This window comes from Mustela nivalis (genome assembly GCF_964662115.1).
Source record: "Mustela nivalis genome assembly, chromosome: 6".
NCBI classification, from domain to species: Eukaryota; Metazoa; Chordata; class Mammalia; order Carnivora; family Mustelidae; genus Mustela; species Mustela nivalis.
Window position 1 is genome coordinate 27,368,920 of NC_139025.1, and position 24,431 is coordinate 27,393,350.

General features: G+C 45.2%; 1 protein-coding gene across 9 annotated transcripts in view; it reads right to left on the reverse strand.

Moving 5' to 3' along the window:
* The window catches only part of KCNK10 (potassium two pore domain channel subfamily K member 10), a 138,106-nt gene that overhangs the window by 106,321 nt on the left and 7,354 nt on the right, over positions 1 to 24,431 (reverse strand). Inside the window, exon 1 of one of the 9 annotated variants that reach the window (XM_082736320.1) lies at positions 20,759 to 20,953. The exons of 7 other annotated variants lie outside the window; for them this stretch is intronic. The gene's annotated coding sequence lies outside the window, so the exon portion shown is untranslated. Of the gene's footprint in view, positions 1 to 5,210; positions 5,303 to 20,758; positions 20,954 to 24,431 lie in introns of those variants that run through there. One more of the 9 variants, XM_082736319.1, reaches the window with a different exon arrangement.

Below are 24,431 nucleotides of genomic sequence, written 5' to 3' on the forward strand. Positions count from 1 at the left end.
CTGGTATGCTCCCAAAAGCCCGACATCTAGTGCAAGATTTATCCTTTTATAAACCTCTCTTCATGTCACATCAGGTCTGGGAAACCCCAAGAGCTCCCCACAACCAGCCACATCTCACTTCTTCCACGGTCGATTCTTATTTCTCTAATCCTCTTTCCAAGCCCTCCTCTGATTCCTGGGTAGGAAGACTCCACCCGTTCTGCCCCTTGGGCAAATCATGCAAATGGACACAGCTTGCCTTTGCCTAGACCATTCTCCCTGCTCTTTCCTTCCACCAGTCCAGGCACATTCCTGCCCCTGAATAATGGACGTTCAAAACCATCCACTCCTTCTGTTTCTTTTTCCAATCCATCTTACATGCACATTCTTCATCCACGCCATTAACAGGTTTTACCTACAACCTTGCTTTCGCGCACAGGCATGTTTCAGCACCCTGATCAGAATGTGAACTCAGCAAGAACTCAGCAAGGGCAGAGACTCCGTCCCTGATGTTGTGTGAAGTCTCCATCAGCCTGCAAGTGTGCTGAGCACGTGTCTCATAATGGAATAAACCAAAACCCACACATCCAGAAGGCATCTAACACCAGGTGCTCTACAGCATGTCAAACATGAGCTCGGTTCCAGATCGTTCACCCACAGCAAGTTGGGAGTCTTACTGCACTCATCCCAAAGACCAAGCTTTAACACTTGTTCTGCATAATGAACCTGGACTTATCATTAGGGTCTATTATCTATTTATCAGGGTCTACTAATAAAAAAAAAAAAAATCGGGGCACCCAGGTGGCTCAGTCATTAAGTGTCTGCCTTCGGCTCAGGTCATCATTCCAGGGTCCTGTGATGGAGCCCCGCATTGGGCTCCCTGCTCGGTGGGGGAGCCTGCTTCTGCCTCTCCCATTCCCCCTGCTTCTGTTCCCTCTCTCACTGTGTCTCTTTCCGTCAAATAAATAAATAAAATCTTTTTTAAAAAATCACTAAATATAGGTTCAACGCTAACACTTTTACAGAACTCATCTCTCTCAGGTCACCTGGGTGGCTCAGTTAGTCAGGCATCAAACTCTTAATCTCAGCTCAGGTCTTGATCTCAGGGTCATGAGTTCAAGCCCTGCAATGAGCTCCACACTGGGCATGGAGCCTACTTTACAAAAAAAAAAAAAAACACACACACAAAAAAACCCTCATCTTCAAAAGATTTGATGGAATACAAAATTCAGAAGGCTTTTGGTCTCAAAATTAATTTCACTTATGATTTCAAAATAAATAAGAAATCACCTATCTTACATTATACTTCTCTTTCTCAACCTGTTAAGAGGTAATTCAGTATTTCAGTCATCACCTGAGGAAATATAGTCCAGTTGTTCATAAACATGGACTTTGGTTCTACTCAGACCTGGGTTAGACACTCAACTGTACCATACGCCAGCTCCAGGACCTTGATGTAATCCATTTATTCACACAGTAAACATTAGTTGGAAGCTGTGGTGTGCCAGGCACTATGCCTGAGCTCCCTAAGCCTCAATGTTCTCCTGTGTAAAATGGGAATGATGACATTCCCTGACAACAAACACACTGCCAGGATTAAATAAGATAATGTATGCAAAATGCCTGCCCCCCTGCCAGCTCGGTGTTAACGAATAGTAACAATACACATTAGTTACTACGGTCCTTACCACACCCTCATTGTCCTGATCGGCTCCAGTCTTTGTAGACCATTTAACATCGCCGGTGAGGGTCCCCTTCTTAAAGCTCTCTCCTCCCTTGACTTCATGGAAATGTCACCTTAGTGTTTTCAATTTATTAATTTAGTTTTAGCTTACTAAATTAATAGACAGAAAACATTCTCGGTGAGTGACAGGCATGATTCAGACAACGATGACAGAGTGCTGACAGAGGGTGACCTGCACAAGTGGGTGGACAGAAAAGCATGGCTGAGGAGTTGACATTTGGACCGAAGTGTCAGAGGTGAGGAGGAACAAGTCACGTGAAGATCTGATGGGAGAGAATTTCAGGAGAAATAAAGGTCCTACAAAGGCCCGGGGACAAGAAGGGACTGGTTTATTCAAGGAACAGAAATAAGCCTAGGGGCGCCTGGGTGACTCAGTTGGTCAAGGATCTGACTTTGGCTCAGGTCATGATCTCAGGGCCTAGGATTGAGCCACTCACTGGACTCCCCCCTTGGAGGGGCGTCTGCTCCTCCCTCTGCTTGCATGTGCACGGGCGCTCTCTCTCTCTCTCTCTTTTTTTCTCTCTCAAATAAATAAAATCTAAAAGAAAGAAAGAAAAAAAGAAAGAAATAGGGGCGCCTGGGTGGCTCAGTGAGTTAAAGCCTCTACCTTCGGCTCAGGTCATGATCTCAGGGTCCTGGGATTGAGCCCCGCATCGGGCTCTCTGCTCAGCGGGGAGCCTGCTTCCCCCACCCCCCACCTGCCTCTCTGCCTACTTGTGATCTCTGTCTGTCAAATAAATAAATAAAATCTTTAAAAAAAAAAAAAAGAAATGAATTTGGTTTGGGCAGGTGGGAGCATTCAGCTAAATTGGGGCAATTAGTTTAAAAAAAAAAAAAGAAAGAAAGAAACCTAGGATAGACTAGACTATAGATGCGGTTTGGAGAAGAAGTAAGCAACAGCCTTCACACGGGGTTTTGCAAGCGAGCATCAGAAGCTCGGAGTTCACGCCAAGGGGACAGGGACACCATTCGAGAACTGTAAGTGTGGGTATGATAGGATCTGATTTACACACTTAAAGATCATTTTGGTTGCCCTGTGGGGAATGGATTATGGAGAACAGGAAGGAAAGCAATAAAAAGGCCATGTCAGCCCTCCAGCTAAGAAGATACATCGGACTAGAGTGGCAGGAATACATCCGGGTATGTTTTAGAGGTCACAGGCGGCGTGACTTCTTGATGAATGGATGTGAAATGTTAAGGGGCAGAAAAGAAAGGACTCACCCATGTACCATGCCTAGATTTTTGTTTCAGCAACTATATCCATCCATGGTGGTTTCATTTATTGAGAAGAGGAAATCTTGGGGAGGAGTAGGTTTGGGATGGGAGTCCACAGTCCTATTTCAATTGTTGGAGCTGGAGTGGGCCATTAGACAGGTCAAATCAAGGGGGAAGGTGGATGTGCCAATTTGGAGACACACACTTGGGAGGTACTAGGGCTGCTGACATCACCTAGGGAGAACCACGGACAGTGACCAGAGAGACAAGTCCAAGTGCTTGGCCTGCTGCCATTTGGAAGGAGAACACCAAAGAAGGGGCCAACAGGAGTGTGAGGTGCGTGACAATCAAGGAAAAAACCCCCCAGGAAATAATGTCACAGAGCAAGCGATAGAAGTGAAATGCTTTAAGAAGGAAGAAGCAGTCAACTGTTCGAAAGGCCGCAGGGTGTCAAGGAAGATGCTGCCGGTGCTGCCTGGGGTCTTTACTTTAGCCGCTCTCCCCACCTTGCTAACACACCCAATTTCATGCACATGTTGGTTAAATGGCAACATATTTAAAGAAGGTGGGTCCCAGTCACAAGTTCAGGTAGTAATTCTTGATTGGTCCAAGCCAATAATGATAATACCATTCCCTTTTAACACTGATTTGTTTAGGGGTTGTTGTATGATGTATGCTGTAGGGCTCCTGCGGGGGTGGGGAAGTCCTCCCCGGTGAAGAGAGAAATATAATGAAAAGCCCCGTTCACTTCCCTCCCTGTGTTTAGACGACATAATGCTTGCTGGAGCTTCTGCAGCCCTCTTCCCACCATTCAGGGAGCATTTGCCAACGTGAGGAAAGGCGGCACGGCGGAAAGCTGCACAAACCTGGGTCCTCGATGACATTCCAAAACAGTTAAGCCAACAATGGTACCCCCTGTTCAGTGAGAAAATAACTCGTTTAACAATAAACGTCCGTGCTGTCTAAGCTTCTTTGAATGGGACACTCGGTCACATGCAGCTAAAGCATCCTAACAGATACTTAAGATACAAGAACAGAAAGGAGAGAAAATGGTCACTGGTGACCCCAGTCAGAGCAGCCCCTGTGAAGAGGTGGTGGCTTAAAAAGGAGATGGGGTGGGAAAGTGGAGACCATGACTCAAGACAACTCTTCCCAGCCATTTGGCTGTGAAGGGCGTAAAGGAATTAGCTGGTGGTCACAGGGGATGTGGAACGAGGGGATGCTGGAAGATACTGAAATGCGGGGCGCCTGGGTGGCTCAGTAGGTTAAAGCCTCTGCCTTCAGCTCGGGTCATGATCCCGGGGTCCTGGGACCGCATCGGGCTCTCTGCTCAACAGGGAGTCTGCTTCCTCCTCTCTCTCTCTGCCTGCCTCTCTGCCTACTTGTGATCTCTGTCAAATAAATAAATAAAATCTTTCCACAAAAAAAAAAAAAAAAGATACTGAAATGCGTTCACACACTAGTGGGAAGATTCAAGTAGAGGGGAAGGGGGGAATGGTTTGGCTGAAGGGAGGAGGCCAAAAGAGCATAAGTGGCGGGGTCCCCGGCTTTCATGGATGGAGCAGATGCACACGAATCCATAGGAATAAAGGCGGGGCAGGGGGTCCAGATGTAGGCAGTCTGTCAGAGCTGGGGTAGGGGGAACTGAGGTTGTTCTGACCAATAACTTCCTTTTGTCTGAGTGCTGTAGGAAAAGTTCAAAATGTCTCTCAAGGCTGCTCTGAAACTACCCCCCACTGAGAATTCCATCCTGAGTTATTCTCAATTCCTTCCTCCATATTCCCACAGAACGGTCTCTCTCTTCTGGAGTATGTACTGGTCAAGTGTTACAGCTTTAATCGCCCATGCCACCAGAACGGAAACTCCTTAAGGGCAAGGAACATCTGGGACACCTGGGTGGCACAGTCGGTTAAGCATCGGACTCGGTTTCGGTCAGGTCGTGATCACAGGGTCCTGGGATCGAGCCCCACATTGGGCTTCACAGTCCACTTGAGATTCTCTCTTTCTCTCTCTGCTCCTTCCGCTCATGCAGTCTCTCTCTTTAAGATCAATAAATAAAATCTTTTTTAAAAGGCGGGGGGTGCAAAGAACATCTAATGGACATCTCAGAACCCATCACAGAGCCGGGCACACGTGTCTAATAAACATACTGAATTGAAATAAAGACTTCACGTGCGAAGTGAAAAAGATAATAGACCCTTATTCACAGATTCCACATATGCAAATTCTCCTACTCGCTAAAATTCACTTGTAACCCAGAAACAATACTCACAGGACTTTCGCAGTCACTTTTGGACACGTGCAGAGCAGCAAAACATTTCAGTCATCCAACACACACGCTCCCAGCTGCGGTCGAACAAAGCCACGCTCTGCCTTCCTGTTGTGGCTCTGGTACTGTAAGCAAGTGTCCTTCTCGTGGTCTATTCAGTGCCATGTTTTTCGCATATTTTTGCTTTTTGCCGGTCATTTCATTGTTTAAAATAGCACTCAAGCATAGTGCTCAAGTGCTTTCTAGTGCCCCTAAGTGCCCGGTTGTGATTGCCTTATGGAGAAAATATGTGCGCCAGGTAAGCCTCCAGCAGGAACAAGCTACAGTGTGGTTGCCGCGAGGTCAATGTTAATGAATCGACAATATTTGTTAAATGAAATGGCTTTAAACAGAAACACACATAAAACGAGGATATGTAACGATCAGTGGATGAAAATGTGGTGCCCAGAGGCTCTCAGGAACCTAACCCTGTCTGTCCCCTAAAAGCAACGGTTCTGTGTTGACGGACTCAGTATTTGCAGAGACTTTATAGAACATAACCTCTGCAAATAATAAGAATCAACTGTACTCCATTTTGCCCTCTTCCAAGGAGGAGAATTATGGAAACAGAATGGTTTGATGAGGCTGAGATGAGTCTCATCAAGCCTTAACCTCTCTTTTCATGCTTTATGGATTACTCATCAGCACCAGGATTCGTGCTAAAGATGTCTTGAAGAAAAAGCTGCTGATTAGCAGTAAATTGTATCCCCTGAGAGCCACTAGCCTGCCTGGGGGAGGGCGGGGCATCTTGGGACACTGTGCCCTATCCTGTCAAAGCTAGTGGGGTGTGGAATAAGGCAGAGAAGCAAGGGAAGGGTGAAGCTTTACCATATGTCTTAACATGGTTTCCCCCACAAGCAGATCCTAACTAAGATAAGGACTTTAGCACAGTAGTTGTTTGGGAGGTGAAAAAAGCACTGGCAGGAGGGGTGGAAAAGAGAAAGGAGATTGGAAGACGGCCAAGAAAACCAATAAAAGGTACAATATCAGACTAGTTTTCACAGTGGGAAGAATGGGATTTTTCCCATTGGAGAAAGTAAGACCCCATACAAAACATATTCCTGAGTTCTACCACCCAAGGCTGAGGGAACTGAGGTATTTATACACCATCTCCCATCAGTCATTGGTTGAGGGGTGCTCTTGGGGTGTGCTAATTTCCCTGTACTTCTGGCCTTCCACAGAAGCAGCAAAGGAGGCAATGTCAGGAAAATGGGAGAAGATGCAAGAAATGGCAGTCGAAAGTTTGTCTGAACTGGAGGAGTAAGAGTACAGGAACAAGGATGGGCCCTGGCACAGCTGCTACGTCATGCAAGGCTGACACTGAGGGTCTCGCATAAACTGAGCCCAGGAATGGGCCACTTCTGTGAAAAATCTACAAAACAAACACATAACCATTGCCTAAGTCCTGGGGTCTACATGTTCTTTCAGCTAATTAACTGATTCATAGACCAATTCCCAAGAGTTTTAAGTCAAAATAAGGTTTAATGATGTTTCTAAAGGAACCCAGAGGCAGTATATAAAGTTATCTTCCTTCTTCGGTAGAAGCAAGATGGAAAGCTGATTTGCATTTTTAATGATCAAACGGGGCCTTTTCCCTAAAATAGCATGTGAGAAAACAGCAGGACAAAAGCAGGGGTTTTTTTTTGGAAAATCTAGGAAATCTAGCACTTCATAGGATATGCTGACTCACCGTCGTTGGCTAGGTAGGCCCCCAGTGAACACACAGTAAAGACACACATGCTGCCTAAAAGCCAGCTGCTGCTGGGCCTTCCCTTCCACAAGGACCAATGCCACCATCTCCAATGCTGTCACAGCAACTTAGGAATGTACACTCGTATCTGAGGAGAAGTCCTGGGACAGGGAGAGGGGAGCCAGGTCACACCTTGGAGTGGTCAATTATAATATACTATTAAAAAGAGGACAAGAAAGACAACATTTTTTTCTATCACCTTGGGTGAGTGGATTGCTGGGCTTTGAACATAGAAAGTATATTTCTCTCTTCATCTTGATTTCTACAGCTTTCGTAGTTCATACCACAACCCTTGAGAAATGGACAAAAGAACTAGACATCATCAAGATAAAAAGCTTTCGCACAGCAAAGGAAACAGCCAACAAAACTAAAAGGCAAGGTAGGGAATGGGAGAAGATATTTGCAAATGTATTATCAGATAAAGGGCTAGTAACCAAACTCTTTAAAGAACTTATCAAACTCAACACCCAAAAACAAAAACTCCTGTCAAGAAACAGGCAGAAGACATGAACAGACGTTTCTCTAAAAAAAACATCCAAATGGCCAACAGACATATGAAAAAATGCTCAACTTTACTAGGCATCAGGGAAATACAAATCAAAACCACAATGAGATACCACCTCACACCGGTCAGAATGGTTAAAATTAACAATTCAGGAAACAACAGATGCTGGCGAGGATGCAGAGAAAGGGGAACCCTCCTACACTGTTGGTGGGAATGCAAATTGGTGCAGCCACTCTTGAAAATAGTCTGAAGATTTCTCAAAAAGTTAAAAATAGAACTACCCTACAACCCAGGAAATACACTACTATGTAATTATCCAAAAGATACAAACATAGTGATTCAAAGGGGCACATGCACCCCAATGATCTTAGTCAAACTATGGAAAGAGTCCAGATTTTCATCAACAGATGTGGATAAAGAAGATGAGGTATATTTATACAATGGAATATTACTCAGCCGTCAAAAGGAATGAAAACTTGCCATCTGTAACAACATGGATGGAACTAGAGGGTATTATTCTCAAAACAAAATAAGCCAGTCAGAGAAAGACAAATACCATATGATTTCACTCATATCTAGAATTTAAGAAACAATGATGAGCACAGGGGAAAGGAAGGAAAAATAAAATAAGATGAAAATAAAGGAGGCAAACCATAAAAGAGTCTAAACTCTGAGAAACAAACTGAAGGTTTCGTGGGGGGGGGGGGGAAGGATAATTGGGTGATGGGCATTAAGGAGGGCACTGGATGTAATGAGCACTGGGCGTCATATGAAATTGATGAATCACTAAATCCCACCCCTGAAACTAATAGTACAGTATCTGTTAACTAAATTGAATGAAAACAACGAATTAAAAAAAAAAAAAAAAAAAAGACCTAGACCAGCCAACATAAGTCACAGAAGCCATCTGTGGGTATGCAGCCATGAAACCAGATCCTCCTCCAGGAGATAGAGGGAGAAGAATATTAAAGTCCGGGGAGCAGGGACTCCCTTAACCAGAAGGAAGAGGGGCCATGTCTGAGACCCATAGCCCATACCTAGTGGGACACACTGCCCGACCTGGCCGTGGCGCTCAGCCGAACACAGAGGCCCCACTGGAAGCCAGCAAATAGCTGTGGCACCAACACAGCTGGGGTGCAAGCCACAGCTCGAGCATTTTCAACTGCGGGGGTGGCCATGAGCAGTTCCATCCATGCTCTCCGCGTTGGTCTCCTCATCTGCCCACTGGCGCGGACGCTACCTGTCTCAGATGGTCGTCCATTTCTTCATCCAGAAGTAGCTACGGATGCTACAAAAGGAGAGTACCTTGAGAATGTTATGCTAAGTGAAAGAACCCAGTCAAAAAAGCCACATGTTGTATGATTCCATTTATATGTATGTCCAAAATAGACATATCCATGGAGACCGAAAGTAGACTGTGGTTGCCTAGGACTGGGAGAAAATGGTGAGGGATAGGGAGGGACTGCTAATGGGTACGAGGTTTCCTTTTGGAGTCATGAAATCTTCCCAGATCAGATGGTGGTAATAGTAGCACAGCTCTGAGAATATAGTAAAAAAAAAAAAAAAAATTTAGATGGGTAAAATTTGTGATGTAAATTATTTCTCCATAAAGCTATTATCTTAAAAAAAACAATTAGATCTGGAGCCCTCACTATGTGCAGATTCTTTGGAAGCCACAAGCATCCAGGTCATGAGGCTACACATTAGGACACTGCCTCAGAAGAACAAGCAAAGGGACTCAGGCTGGTATGAAGAATAATGCATCTCATGTGTGTTAAACACCGAGTACCACCCCTGATGCAGAGAAAACCTTTGGTAAATGCGTGTGACCAGTACCATTGTCATCATCACTGATGAGTCTCCTATGTGCCAGGCACTGCATTCTGTTCTTTGTGCCTACTGTCTCATAAAAGTCCCACAGTCCCTAGGGGGTGGGTGTCATCATCATTTCTGGATCTCTGATGGGGAAGCTTAGGCACAGAGAGAGAGGTCAGCGCCTGAGACCAGCAGCTTGCACGGCAGAGCTGGGAGACAAACGTGGTTGCTTACACAGCTTCCCATCACACACTCCTCATCTCCAGAAGCAGCAGGACCGTGGGTACCCTCATCAGCACTCAGTACCAATGGGCAGGGTTCCCTCGATCACCAGACCCAGTTCAAAACAGAACAGAGACTTCTGGAAGCCGTTAACAGGACAGCTCCTACAGGTCTATCCCAGCCATTCAGCTGTGAACCGGCATGGTGCTGTGGCCTCACGGCAACCCTGTCCCAGGCTCCAAGTGAGATTTCTGCAGCCCCCGGGGATCCCAGTGGACACCCAGCCAGTCCAACCGGCTGCTGCCTCCTGAAGCTTCCATGACCCAGGCTGGCGTCCTTGACTGTCTGTTGGCCTCAGTCTGCCCCAGCATCCCAGATGCAGCAAAGAGACTGCCAGGCTCTAACCAGCAGACGCCCCAATTTCCCCCTATTCAGACAATATGTAAATTTAGACACTTTGGAAATCATGTGTAGCAAGAAGTTCCCATCTGCCAGAGAGAGAGAGACTGAGAAAGACAGAGTATTTAAGTACCTAACATTTCGGCCTCTTGCAATTCCTCGGAGATAATTTACACATCATCGTCATGGGGCAGACTCATACTCTCCTCACTTCCCAGTGATATATGCACAGTCCTAGTGGACAAAGCTTCTTCATAGAAGTTCAGGGGAACCTGGGTGGCTCAGTCAGGTGAGTGTCTGACTCTTGATTTTGGCTCAGGTCTGGTCTCCAGGTTGTGGGACCGAGCCCCGCACTGGGAGTCTGATGAGAGGGAAGTCTGCTTGAGATTCTTTCTCTCTCTTTCTCTCTCTGCCCCTCTCCCCTCTACCTGTCTTTCTCTCTCTCTCTAAAATAAAAAAAAAATAAATCTTAATTAAAAAAAAAAAAGTTCAGTACAAACAAGGCAGCTCTGAGGCCTTCTACAACATCGCTGAACTCTCTAACAGAATGTTGCTGCCTTCAGCAGGATCAACTCTCATTCCCTGCAAACTTATCAAACTAAACATTTTTTGCAGAGCCATGTAACACCAGAATGGCCTCATTTCCATCCTTATTACAAGACTGCTTACACTCCTTCATGGGTCAAATGTGCATCTGAAAAAGATTTCTACAATGCAGAGGAAGGTGACCTAAGTGTCTACAAGAACAGCTGAGAGGTCTGGCCAGGTGGTACATTTCAGGAGGGCAAGAATTTGTGTTGTTCGATCCTGCACCCCAGGCCTGGAACAGTGCTGAGTACAAAGAAGACATGCAACAAACATTCACTGAATCAATGAACGGATGTCTCCCCTAGGGGGCTGAATATACACTCACATCCATACTAACAAAATTTAGTATGGAACCTCAGAACTAATATGCTCTAGGCTCTACAGAGCTATAGCTCCTCATTAATTCTTCCCAGAGGAAGGGAAAGCGTTTCATAAAACAGGCCCCACCACCTGTTGGCTTTACCTTAAGAGGCAATGTTGAATAATGGAGGTTAGCAGATACGGAGGCAAAGATGAGCTTTGTTCTCTCTGCTGTGTGGTCAAAGGCAAGTCACTTCACCTCTCTAGACTCCAATGTTTTCCCTTACATGTCTCGAAATTCCCTTCCAATTTCTGAAGCGAATTTCATGTGAACCGGATAACATTTACATGAGGGAAAATTTGCCTTCATTGTCTTTTTCCTGTTCTCTGGGTACCTTCTGCCCTCTGCCCCTGTGACACCTTCATCCCCCCCACCCCCATCACACGGCCTTCGCTTCCAGGGTCCTCCAGGTGTTCCCTCTGTGGCTCCTTCCCAAAGTCAGTCTTCCCTCCTCCGGATTTTTCCCTCCCCCGGCAATATGTTTGGGTTCTGCGTTCCATTCCCTGTGGGCCCAGCACTCTCTTAAAAACCTGATTAACTTGGCTGCACCAGTGGGTAACTGAGAGTTCATATGTTATCCCGAAGAAAGACATTTGCATTTTAACAAGATACGTTCTGGAGATGATGACATGTTAATCCACCTCTCGATCAGCACTTGGATCGCGGTATATCGCCATACTTGATCATGCACCTGGCTCAGCAGCTAGACTGCGACTTTTCTGGGGATAAAGCCTCAGGTCTTATCGTTCTGTGTCTGGTGCCTAGCCCCATTTCTGCGGGCATTCAGTCAATAAATATTTATGGACAACCACCCAGTGAAGGAAAGGCTGCTGAGGAAGAGTTAGCGGACAGAGTTCAGACAATCTGATGGTCACAGGAAGGACGGAGGAGGCTCAGCAACAGACAAGGACTAAGAGGGCTTCTCAGATCCCACCTCCTGGGGCTGTCCGCTGCGCCTGCCTTTAGAACTGAGTCTGAATGCAGACATTACTGCCTGACAGCAGGCATTCATGCTCCTATAGAATCTGTGTTCTCACCCTGCCAGAGAAAGGGACCCGCACATCATAGTGTCTCATTAATTCGGGCTTTTGGGAGGCCTTTGCAGCTGAGGCCACAGAGACTCAGGGGTTCCCATTATAGTCAAAGGAGAAATACCCCCAATGTCACAATGCCTCTCAACGCTCCAGACACAAAGTGACAGTGGGGATGGAGGGGGTGCTGGCAATTTTTCTCAGGCCCATTATGCTGGACTGATAGCCAAATCCTTCTGAAAAGCATCTGAAATACAAAATACAGGCACTCCATAGGTTTTGGTTTATTTAATTCATTGACTTCAGATATGTAAATTATGACAGAATCAAAGGCCATGTAACAAAGCCAGGGAAAAGATTATTATAATGAATGGAAACTGAAAATGCAGTGGCTTGGCTTTAAGATACACCTCCGGTTTGCAAGCAGGAGTTGGAATGGGTTATCATAAAACAAAGATGCCAAGAAAAGCTTTTTTTCCTGCCTGGATGTTTTTCAAACATTCTTACAGTTCTCACAAGGAGACACAAAGTCCCCCAGGTGAGTCAGGCACCCAGCACCATGCCTGGCCCATAGGAAGCATCCTCCATAAACATTTGCTGAATCAACCTTTTCATTAATGAGTGACTGAAATAATCTTTAAAATGCAAATCAGGTTATGTCACCCTCCTACTTCAAACCATTCAGTGCTTTTGCCTTATTCTAAGAAAGCAACAAAAGTCTCTCATGTGACCGACTATGCACCCTATGAACCCGTGGCCTGCACCTGCCGCCCTACCCCCATGCTGCCACGCCCACCTCACTCTCCAGCCAGCACCAAACTCTGGGTCTCCTGAGGCTCCCCTCACTGTGCCTCGCTGGCTTTTTCAATTCTTTCAGAACACATCCAAATACTCCCGAGATTTCCACCAAACGAACTGCCGGAGCGTTATTTGAAACAGAGTGCCACGAGCCACCATCCTTCTGCACAGTTATAATCACACCTACTAGACGACTTATGAGCACTTGTTCATAGTAAAAGTGGAAATGCTGAGGAAGTGATGTGCATGGGGCTTCAGCTGCTTCAAAATTAACCAGTTATGGGTCCAGGAAGTGCCAACCGGGCTTCAGAAAATAGAAGAATCCGTCAGAAGTGAAAATCACTCTGAAAGTCTGTCTCTTTGCAGGGGTAAGTAGAGGTGGTGGCGGGGGGGGGGGGAATTTCTGGATGAAGGAATAGAGGGGAAATAACAGGACCAGAAGGTGAGTACAATGGCATATCTGTATCCAGAGAAATTTCCAGGCTGTGGTTACTATGGTTACAGCCGCCATGAGAGTTGGCTCCAGAATGTGATTGGGGGAGGGGGCCTCAGGCAGCCTCCTTCAACCCCCTCTCCTGGTCCTAGGGCCTCTTTGCCATTTTGTGGAAGGAAGTGACATATTCAACAAAGCCAGTAGTGGCACTCAAAAGAAACTGTCTTTACTCTCCTCTCACTCAGGACACAGAAGCCCCAAAACTTTCCTCAGAATGTAAAATGCCTCAGGAAGAAGCCAGGCATGCCGTGTCTGGAAACATGAGAACCTCTAAGGCATCGGATGCATCCTTCCTGGAAATTGTTTTCTCTTCAAGAATGTACAGGAAAAGCAACAAGGTAGTTCCGAAAAAGTCTACTCAAAATATGACAGAGAGCGCTAACAGGCCTCCACTGGTGGCTTTTCCCAGGTGCTGGCTGGGCCACTCATCCCCCAGCACGCCACCCCGCCATGCTGGCTACGTCCTGACTTCTGTTTCAGTCACACCGTGCAGAACAAGGGCTGCTACAAAAACACACCACACACCCATTCCTTGACATTTCTGCTGCTCAGCCTGAAGGACATCCCGTTCTTCTGGCTTTATCCAAGGAGGGTGGGTTTTCAGGCACTGGATCTATAAAAGAAGGGGGTTGTCATGGAAGGGGAATCTGGAAAAGAAGTGGGCTCATGAGCTATCACATAGTCTCTGATATCAGAAAAAACTGGGTTTATTGAACGGTCACTTTCTTGGTGAATGTTCTACAGATGTACACATAGCATGGTGCCTGCCCAAGGCAGGCTCAGCACATGCCCTTTGAATTTGAATCATCTGCTTGGGCTGGTAGGTGTCCTGGGGTCTATTACAAGACCATACTATTTTATATAAACCATCATCATACTCGCTGTCTTTCTGAAATACCATTTTGAGGAGTGGGTAGGAGGAGGGGCAAATGGAGGTCCATGAATCATTGTTCTGTGGTAAGTGGGAAATGCAGAGCTAAACAATATCAAGCAGGTTTCTGTACTACCAGATTACCAGAGAAAGCATACAGGTAAAGGTGAGAGCTCCAACTTTAACAGGCAGACCCAGCACAAGCCATAGAACAACAGAACTCTGTGCAGGCTACTCCAGCTCTGTAGGACTTGGCCCCCTCATTCAGAAAACAGGAACAATCATGTCGTCTGGTTGGCTTCTCTTTTTTTGGACTATAAGGAGGATTGTATGAGCTAATGGCTATGAAGCACTTAGCAGAATACCTGAAACTTAGTATATATATTCAATAAATAAGAAGGAAAATGTTTATGGTGATTTTAAAATATGTCCCCACATTCTTTGGTATTCCGCCCTTCCAAAGTGAGCTTAATCACCCCAAGTATGAATTAAACTTAGTATCTCACGTCTAATAAAAAGACTGTGGTTGTAGGAATAATATGTGATTTCTGAGGTTGGGCCATAAAAGACCTCGTCTGTTCTGCCTTGTTCTCTCAAATGGCTTGCTCTGGAGGAAGCCAGCCACCATGCTGGGAGGATATTCAAAAGACCTTGGAGAGGGTGACATTGGCAGGAAATGAGGCCTTTCCCCCAAAACCAGCAGCAGTTTGTAAGTCACACAATCCCATCATCTCAAAAGTAGATCCCCCATCCCCAGTCAAGCCATCAGATGACAGCAGCCCCAGCTGACATCTGACCACAAACACTGAGGGACTCCTGAGCCAGACCACTCCGCTAAGCTGTTACCAAATTCCTAATCTACAAAAACTATGAGATAATAAATATTTGTCATTGGTTTAAGCCACCAAATGTTAAAGTCTTTCTTACACAGCAATACCCACTCTCCAGAAAAGAACAAGAGAGCACACATATCATTCTGTACACCAACCATGAAACCATTTTTTTCCCCCTCAGAGCATCAGAAGAGATTAATTTATATCTTAAGGAACACACTTCAGGAAATGCTGTCTAGAACTTAACAGTTTATAAAGCTTGTTCACATTTATTAACTCATTTAATCATCTCAGCAACTGTGAAGCAGTTGCTGACTATGATCTTTATTTTACCCAGGAGAAAACCTAGGCTCAAGAAGGTTAAATGACTTGTCCAATTTATTGTCTACTGTTAAAACTGGTAGAACAAGAACTCTATTGGTAGAATAATACTCAAGTATTATGACTCCAAACTATGTATTTTCCTCTGATCTTTTCTCTCGTTTGACCCAAACAATCTGGGTTTTTTAACAGACAGTTGAATAGAGACCCAGCAAGGGGCAGTGTGCAAAAGGCCACCTCCCAGATGATTCAGAAAATGAAACAGATGCTTCTCAAGTGACTGGAACTGGAGTCTTCTGTGACTTCCCGGAATGGAGACCCCTTCAAACATAATAAGAACATAATGCAGGTACCACTCATGGAGCTTTTACAATGCTCCAAGATGCTTCTGAAAGTCGGCATATGTCACTTTATTGGATCCACATAGCAAATCAAGGAAGCACAGGCTGGGGAGTCTGGGTGGCACAGTTGGTTAAGCGGCCACTGTTGAATTTGGCTCAGGTCACAATCTCAGGGTCCTGGGATGGAGACCCGTGTTGGGCTCTATGCTCAGAGGGGAGTCTGCTTAATGATTCTTTCTCTCTCTCCCTTTCCCTCTGCTCCATCCCCTGCTCACACACAGACACACACACTCTCTCTCTCTCAAATAAATAAATAAATCTTTAAAAGGAGGGCAGGGTTGGGGAGAAGACTGGCTAATATCATCTCCATCTTACAGATGAGATTGTCACAGAGAAATGAAGCTACTTGCCCAAATCAGCCACTAGTAAGTGATACAGCTCAAATTGGAACCCAGGTGACCTAAGAATATCAAGGCATGGAAATAACTGAGCCATCAACAGCCCAACTCTCTCCTTTACCATCAGAGTGGGAGAGCCAGCACTAGAACCCAGATCCTTCCACTTTAAGGTCCTATGCTGTGGAGAGGGTGGCATAAAGTCCCAAAGCTAAGTTAAATGAATATAACATACATTTACTTCTACCAGGTTTTAAGGATCTATATACTGAACCAGAGCTACCATAAATACTTCCCCTATGGCCTCAAACTCCAACACAAGAAATGAATGCCTTTAGCCTAAGGCAACGGTCTCCACCAGTAGAATCTGGGGGCTGACCCAGGTTGGTTCATGGTTAAAAATGGGTAACGACAAATGACCCCAAATTTACAGACAGAAAAAATAATTTAAAGGATAAAATCCTTTCACCTCTAAACTTTTTCTCCCATCAGTTTTTCTTAAACATTTGGATGCTGCTTTCTCGTCTCTTAAGATAAGAGTAAGTAAATATTAGGGGCGCCTGGGTGGCTCAGTGGGTTAAAGCCTCTGCCTTCGGTTCAGGTCATGATCTCAGGGTCTTGGGATCGAGCCCCCTGCGTCAGGCTCTCTGCTCCACTGGGCGCCTCCTTCCCCCTCTCTCTCTGTCTGCTTCTCTGTATACTTGTGATCTCTGTCTGTCAAATAAATAAATAAAATCTTTTTTTTAAAAAAGTAAGTAAATTGTCAGATATCACACCCAATATCAAGCATCTATATTCAGACTGTCAGGCTTATATTCATTAAATTCAATAAGTTATGCTGTTTGTCTTCATCCTATTTGGGGGGCCTACAGACATGCTTACCCATAAGAAACTCATTTTCTTAGTATTACATTGTGTAAGAAATACAAATAGAGTGGCACCTGGGTGGCTCAGTCAGCTGAGCGTCTGATCTTGATCTCAGCTCAGATCATGATCTCGAAGTCCTGGGATCATGCCCCCCTTGGATTCCATGCTGGGTGTGGAGCCAGCTTGAGATTTTCTCTGATCCACTCCCTCTGCCCCTCCCTCTGTTTGCTCACTCTCTTCCTCTCCATAAGAAATAAATAAATCTTAAAAAAAAAAAAAAAAAGAATACTAATAGCATTCGGGGTCATTCTGCAAAGGCCACCATGACTTCCAGATGCCTAACACTTGAGTAAACCTGCACTCTCTCTGAGCATCCCTTTTTAAACTGAAAACATTACCACCACCCCTACGATGGGTAGATGATGATTCTTTTAAAAAAATGAGGATCCTTTGCATCAGAGATAGTGATTGAGATGAGAACTGTAGGAAGACGGGGAGGAAAGGACGAAGGAAGGAAGGAATAAGGAAGGGAGATAGGGATGAGGAGGAAAAGTTTCCTATGATGATGTGAGTTATGTACTGCAGCAGTTAACTCTCCAAATCCTATGTTTTGTCACCATTCTACTCTGCTTCAAAGTCCCTTCCATGGCAGGGGGAAGTCATGGAACCAAAAATTAGTGGCAGTATAATAAACAAAATCCCCTGAAATCCTAACTACCTATCTACCTACCCCTCCAGGCCACTGCTTATACCTATCTCTCCACCTCCTACTCTGGGAATGGAAGAGAAAGAGATAATAACTACCTCCCACCAACTGTTGCCCCCCCTCCAACGACCCTGGTGTTCACCACCACCACCTCCCCAACCCTAAATGGAGGATTCGAAAGTCAGGTTTCACTTTGAATTTATAGTACTCAGTCCCAGACACTTATGAAGGGAGGGAAAAAAAAGTATCAAACTCCGTGGGCAAACCACAAATAAATGTTCTCAAAATTAAATAGGAGGTTTTTGTTTCTCCATTCTGGGTAACAGGCATGAGCCTGACCTACATCAGCAAGCAATAAGGTCTCCATTGAGAATACAGGACCAGAGCCCAAAAGTGGTTGGCCCGCTGACCACCATGAAAACATTGTCCTGATGGGTATAACATGCCCCATTTTGGTAGATTCCATAACCAAACCATTCAGAGAAGAGCCCCTAACAGACTCTATCTCTGTCTACATCATCTGGTAAGTGCTCTTTCGAACAGAATCGGAGTACAGCACCAGATTCTCCCTTTAATTCACCTTTTTGCTTCGGCCAAGGAAGCTATCCAAACTGAAACCCCCTAACTGGCTATCAGTAAAATGGCTTTATTCTGTCTCATTAACCTCTTCTAATTCTCTATGGACTAAAAGTAAAAAGAACCCACTATCTCAATAACCCTTCTCTTGCCAACAGTGGGCCCCTAGTTCTGTGCCTACAGTAGATAACCTCTGCACCATATCTCAGTTGTGGTGGAAGTGTCCCAATTTCCTGCAAAGTACACATTGTCTTCTTAGAATTCTCCTGATTTATGATGCTAATATAGAGCCTGTTGTGGACTGAATTGTGTCCCCTGCAAAATTCATATGTTGAAACCTTAAATGCGAGCATGACTCTATTGAAGATAGAGCCCTAAGGGGGTAGTTAAGGTTAAATGAGGTTATGAGGGTGGGGCTCTAATTCAATAACAGTGGTAACCCTTGTAAGAAGGGGAAGCCACCAAAGTGTTCTCTCTCTCCTCTTGGGAGGGCACAGCCAGAAGGTGGCCATCTGCAACCCAAGGGAAGAGCTCTCATGGCACATCGGCCCTGCTGGCATCTTGATCTTGGACTTCCAGTCTCCAGGACTGTGAGAAAATAAATTTCCACTGTATAAGCCACTCAGTCTAAGGTATTTTGTTATGAGAACCAGAGCGGATGCATACAGAGCCAAAACACAGATGTTCTGGAAACGGTGAAATAGCAAAATCAACCTGCCCATCTTAATTCTACCTAGCAATTGCTGGCATTGGCAAGAGGATGATGAACCTCCCTCAGACACTGCTGGAAAACAACCCTAAGCCAAATCTTGGCCCAGATGATCTTTGGAACCGTCTTTCCTTTTTACTTTCTAGGATAATTGTGGTGATTTGGGCACATTATTAATCGCATTTGGAATGCTGATCTCCTGAAAGTTGGACATTAAATCAAAAATAGATGATTTTCTTTCCAGAAAAATCTAAGCTATAAAAATGTGAGTTTGGAAACACGTTAATAAAGATAGCGCTCCGTGACCTTGCAAGTTGAACATGGCTCACATTCACAAGACGCTGAAATCTCTTTTCAGCCAGGAGAGAAGTCACTTTCAAGGGTCTTCAACTGAACTCACGAGATAAAGGTCCAGCCAGCGCATGATCTGCCAAAAACAGCCATTGTCTCAGGACTCACCCAACAACTGAGAGTCTTCTTCCTCTAAATCTCTCAGAGAAACTTCTGAATACACTTTTGGATAAGAAGCAATGAGAGCGTATGAGAGAAACAAAGACCTTGGAAGGGTGGAGAGCTTGTGGGAAATGATCCTGGACATATGTATCAAAAGGACTGGGTTCGCCCCAGCGTTACCTGTTTGCACCCTTGGGCCTCCAAATAACTCATTTCCTCTTTCTATTCCCATCAGTAAATCTAAGACTCCAATATCAACAAAAGTAGGGTTCTTTAAAGAACAAATGAGATAATTTGTAGAAAGTGTTCTGTAAACTGAAAGGTGCTAGACACATACAATATAGGTCTCTCTGGAATTTTGCATTCAAGTATGCACTGAAAATGCAGCTTTAAAAAAACACAAAAAACAACTCCGGCTCTGAAGCTTTGCTTCTTCCTTAAGTAGATTTACATACCTAAAAAGAGCTACGTATCCATAGCTAATATGAGCCAAATTACTAATTGGACACCAATCATATCTTTGTTGGGCTAGGTCACCTCCCTGCCCCAGCCCCTACCTCACCACCCCCCGCCCCTCTTCCCCCCCCGCCCCCGGCACTATCACTCCTGGTGAAAGGCAGAGCAGAAGGAAAATTCTGTTGGAGACTTCAGGGAGATGGGAGCTTGCAAGATGTGGGAATACCACGTCCTTTCCGATACCCTGTTATTCAGGGATATCCTTCCTTTCTCCTCAGTTGTATTTGCCCTTTGTAGCTTGGAGGAGTCCTGGAATTTCCTTTATGGGTGAAGACTTAGAGATCCTCTCTATTCTAACCCTCCACCCATCCACCCATTCAGCAAAAGTTACTGAATGCCTACTACATGCCAGGCACTTCGTGGGAGCACTGAGGATCTAATAGTCAACGAGACAGGAAAAGTGCCCATTCGTGAAGCTCATGGGCTAGCGAGGAAGGCTGGCATCAACTGAGACACATGAGTAAGATGCTTTCAGATGATGACAAGTACCAGGAAGACAACTGAGCAGGTGACATAATAGAAAATGACAGGCCTGGAGAAGGAACAAAAGGAGAAGTCTTCAGATGGGACAGGGAAGCGCTTGCTAAAAAGGTGACATCTGAGCTGAGATTCAAAGGTGGAAAAGAGCCAGCCATGTGAACACGCAATATAAGCAGTGGAAAGGACAAGCTCCTGAGACAGGAAACAAGTTTGATCTACTTGAGGAACAAAAGGAAGACAAGCGGCCCAAAGGTCAAATCAAGAAAGAGGGTTGGAGACATAGGGTTGGAGAAGCCATGTCAATGGCCCCTTTGCACACCGGAGGAGGGTAAAACCCAGGGGTTAAATGAGCTGCCCAAAGTCACACAGTTAATGATTGCTATGGTTCATTCTAGAAACTGATTTCCCCCCATATCCAGAATTTTCTATACTATATTGATATGCTTGCCTTGAGGTGTGGGGTTATTGTTTGATGATCTTACCGATTTTTAAAAGCCCTCAAGTGGGGCGCCTGGGTGGCTCAGTGGATTAAGTCTCTGCCTTCGGCTCAGGTCATGGTCTCAGGATCCTGGGATCGAGCCCCACATAGGGCTCTCTGCTCAGCAGGAGCCTGTTTCCCCTTCTCTCTCTCTGCCTGCTTCTCTGCCTACTTGTGATTTCTGTCTGTCAAATAAATAAATAAAATCTTTTAAAAAATAAAAATTTTTTAAAAAAGCCTTTAAGCATGGCACTTGGGTGGCTCAGGTGGTTGAGCATTTGACTTGATTTTGGCTCAGGTCATGACCTTGGGATCAGGGGATTGAGCCCCACATTGGGCTTCACGCTTAGCACATAGTCTGCTTGTCCCTCTCCCTCTCCTCCTCCTCCATCTCTCTCTCTCTCTCTCTCTCTCTCTCTTTCTCAAATAAATAAAATCTCTTAAGGTACCCAAAAGCAGCAAACCAATCTCAGTTTTCAGCAAAAAATCATCCACAAGTGATCGCAATGATGTAAAATGCTCATAAAAGCCAAGACTTAGTGATATCCTACTTTTCCGTATGTCCTATGCAAGCAGTTACTCTTTGCTGTAGGCTCAGCTTTACAAATACAGAGGAAGGCCACAGCTCACCAGAGAATGATCATTTTACATTTAGGTCTTATTTTTCCACCGAAACCTCTTGACAGTGCTTTGCTTAATTCACACAAGTGCAATCAAAACCAATCTGCTCTCAATCCACCTTCATTCTGTGCTATTAAATTGTCAGGTAATGGGACTGTGAGCAAAACATCATAATTACAACTTCCTTCCACGATCTGTGAGCACCTCCACCTGAAGGTTCAAGTCTGTTAATATCAAATCCTACAGTCCATAGAACCATCCCTCCCTTGTCCATTAGAATGCCAGGTTCTCCTTCATCTCTGCTCTGCTAAACATACTTGGTCTGTGTAAAACCAAACCTCCAAAGAAATCTGCCCAGTGGCCAGTGACTGGCCCACCAGTGGTAGAGGCAGAGATGCTGTTTGGCCAGATGGGTTAATGAAGAAAGGAATGAGTAGAAAAGGCATTCTTCTTCCTCTTCTTCCTTCTCCTCTTTCAATCTCCCTTCCTCTGCACCCTCCACAACTCCTCTTTTTTCTTTTCTTTCTCCTTACAATGAGTTTCCCCAGTCCCTGAGCTCTGGGAGCCTCACCAGGCAAGACCCAGAGGTCCCAATAATTTAAGAGATAGATTTAAGAGGTAGACTTAAGAGATAGACTCAAAGAATATATAAGGACCCCTGCTCTAGTCCAACTCCACCATCGACTAACTATGTGACCCCAGGTAATATATTTTTTAATATATGTAAAGCACTTCACAATGCCTGACACATAGTGTTACAAGGCAGGAGATATGCTACCTCCACTCCTGACCCTCCTCCTGCCTCCACCCCCTGGCTAGGAAAGACTGCCGTCACCCCCACCTACAAGAACAATTGTGCCCAAAGTCAGAGCATCTTACTGGAAGGCAGCTCAGTGGTATCCTGATGCCTGTCAAGTGGGGACAAAGCACTGACTTCATTGAATGAGTATTATGAGAATAACTCTATGATATAATGTGCATAAAACACCTGGCATGCAATGATTTCTCATTAAATGTCAGTATTTTTATCGGAATCTTTTCATTTTTAGCACCATCAGTTGTGACTGGAGATGCCACTTGTGTATGTCTTCACTGTGTCAGGCTGTAAAATGTTGGATTCGACTGTGTTTACCTCTGTGATATAAATATATACAATGATGATCATATAGAAATGTATTCTCAAAGCCAAGGCAAGCTTCACAGCCCTCCATCCTGACCAGAGTTCCTTCAAGATCCCAACATGACATTTTAGGCAACTGCCCACTTGACACACGTCTCAGATGGCTCAGGACAACCCCCCTTCTACAAGTCCCAGACCGAATTCATGAGTTTTCCCACAAGACTGGTCCTGCCCTAGCTGCCTTCCCAGTCATTACATGTCCACACTCTATTCACATAAAACCTGTTGATTTTCTGTCATCCATAGCTCCCTACCCAATCCACTTCTCCACCTCACAGCTAACACCCTGGTCCATGTCACCATGCTATTTGGTCCCTCACATCCACAAGAGCCACACAGCATTTGTTTTGAAACTGAGTTCAGATCACATCTCTCCTCAGCTTTCCGCGGCCTAGGATAAAAGCAACACTCTTCCTCCCACCCCACAGCCCCCAGCTTACCTACAACAACACGAGGCTCTGGGGTCTGACCCTATGGCTCTACCAGCCACACCTCAAAACACACACTCTCTTGCTCTCGGCTCTAGCCAGGGAAACTGCCTTTCAGTTCCTTAAATACACATGTTCCCTCTGCCTCAGGGCCTTTGCACTTGTTGTTTCCTCTTCCTATCAGTTTACCTCCTCAGCAGCCAATTAATCACTACATCTCTTCCAGGTCTCAATACAAGTGTCTGACTACTTCCCTGACTACCCACCCTCCCTGATCCTTCTATCACTTTCTTAACACCCTGATGCTCTCCTTCATGAAACATACATAAACATGTAATTATGCCCCATTCTGTGCATTGATTGATTTAGGTCTGTCTCCTTCACCACAAACTTAAAGAAGGCTTTGTCTATACTATTCTAACTATATCTCCAGGGACAGCATTTGGTAAGTAGTAGGTATTCAATGAATACATTTTACAGGAATAAAAAAAAATTAATTAAAATAAAATAAAATAAAAAGCCAAGACACACTTTCCAGAGATCAACGACAACACTGGATTGGGTTTGTGTTGCAGTAAGGTGTGACAGCTTCAGCGTTGAAATAGGCAACACGTCTTCCCTCATTCTGTAATAGCCGTTTATAAGACATTTACTCAACAAATAAGTGTGTTTCCTCTTTTCTGGTCTGGAGAAAAGAATGAATGCACTTGTAAAAAAAAAAATTAAACGTACCTACTACACACATCAGATAAACAGATTTTAACCCAATACACACAGAGGTGTTGCCCAGCGGGACCCAGCTTCAGAGGAGCTGAAGAATTCTTGTCAAAACTGGACACTTGGTTTCAACTTGTTCTGCTCCCACACCAATCACTCCGGAGGGGTCTTAACATCTGTATGCTAATTACAGACACGGCGGTCAACGCTAGGCACACACAAATCTGTCTTAGTCGCTCTCTTTTGCGCGGAGGAAACACTGTCCAACATTCATCAGAGCTTGTAAACCACACTACTGTTCAGGCAGCCACACTCCTTGCCCCCTCCCCAGCCCTTGCCAGCCCCACCCTTCTCACAAACCCTTCCGCCCTCCCACTTCTACTCCGATATGAGCCAAACTAGCTGCCTGGTTTGGTAATAAGATTGAGGGAAGACTTCAAAGGCCCCCTGGGCTCCATTATTCCACATGCCCTCTGAGAAGGGCCACCTCCAGGGACCATTGCCGCAGATCTGAGCCCCACTTGCTGCCAGGAAACCTTTCCCACTGAGGACACCCTGGGCAGGCGGCGCAGCTCCAGATCCAAGGGGAGGCACCCCACCCATCTGCCAGAGAGACAAAGATCACCAGAAACAAAGGACACAGACACACACACACACACACACACACACACACTCGCACACAGAAAGTCAAAAGCAAATACCGACACTTGGTGTGATTTCAAGCCAAACAG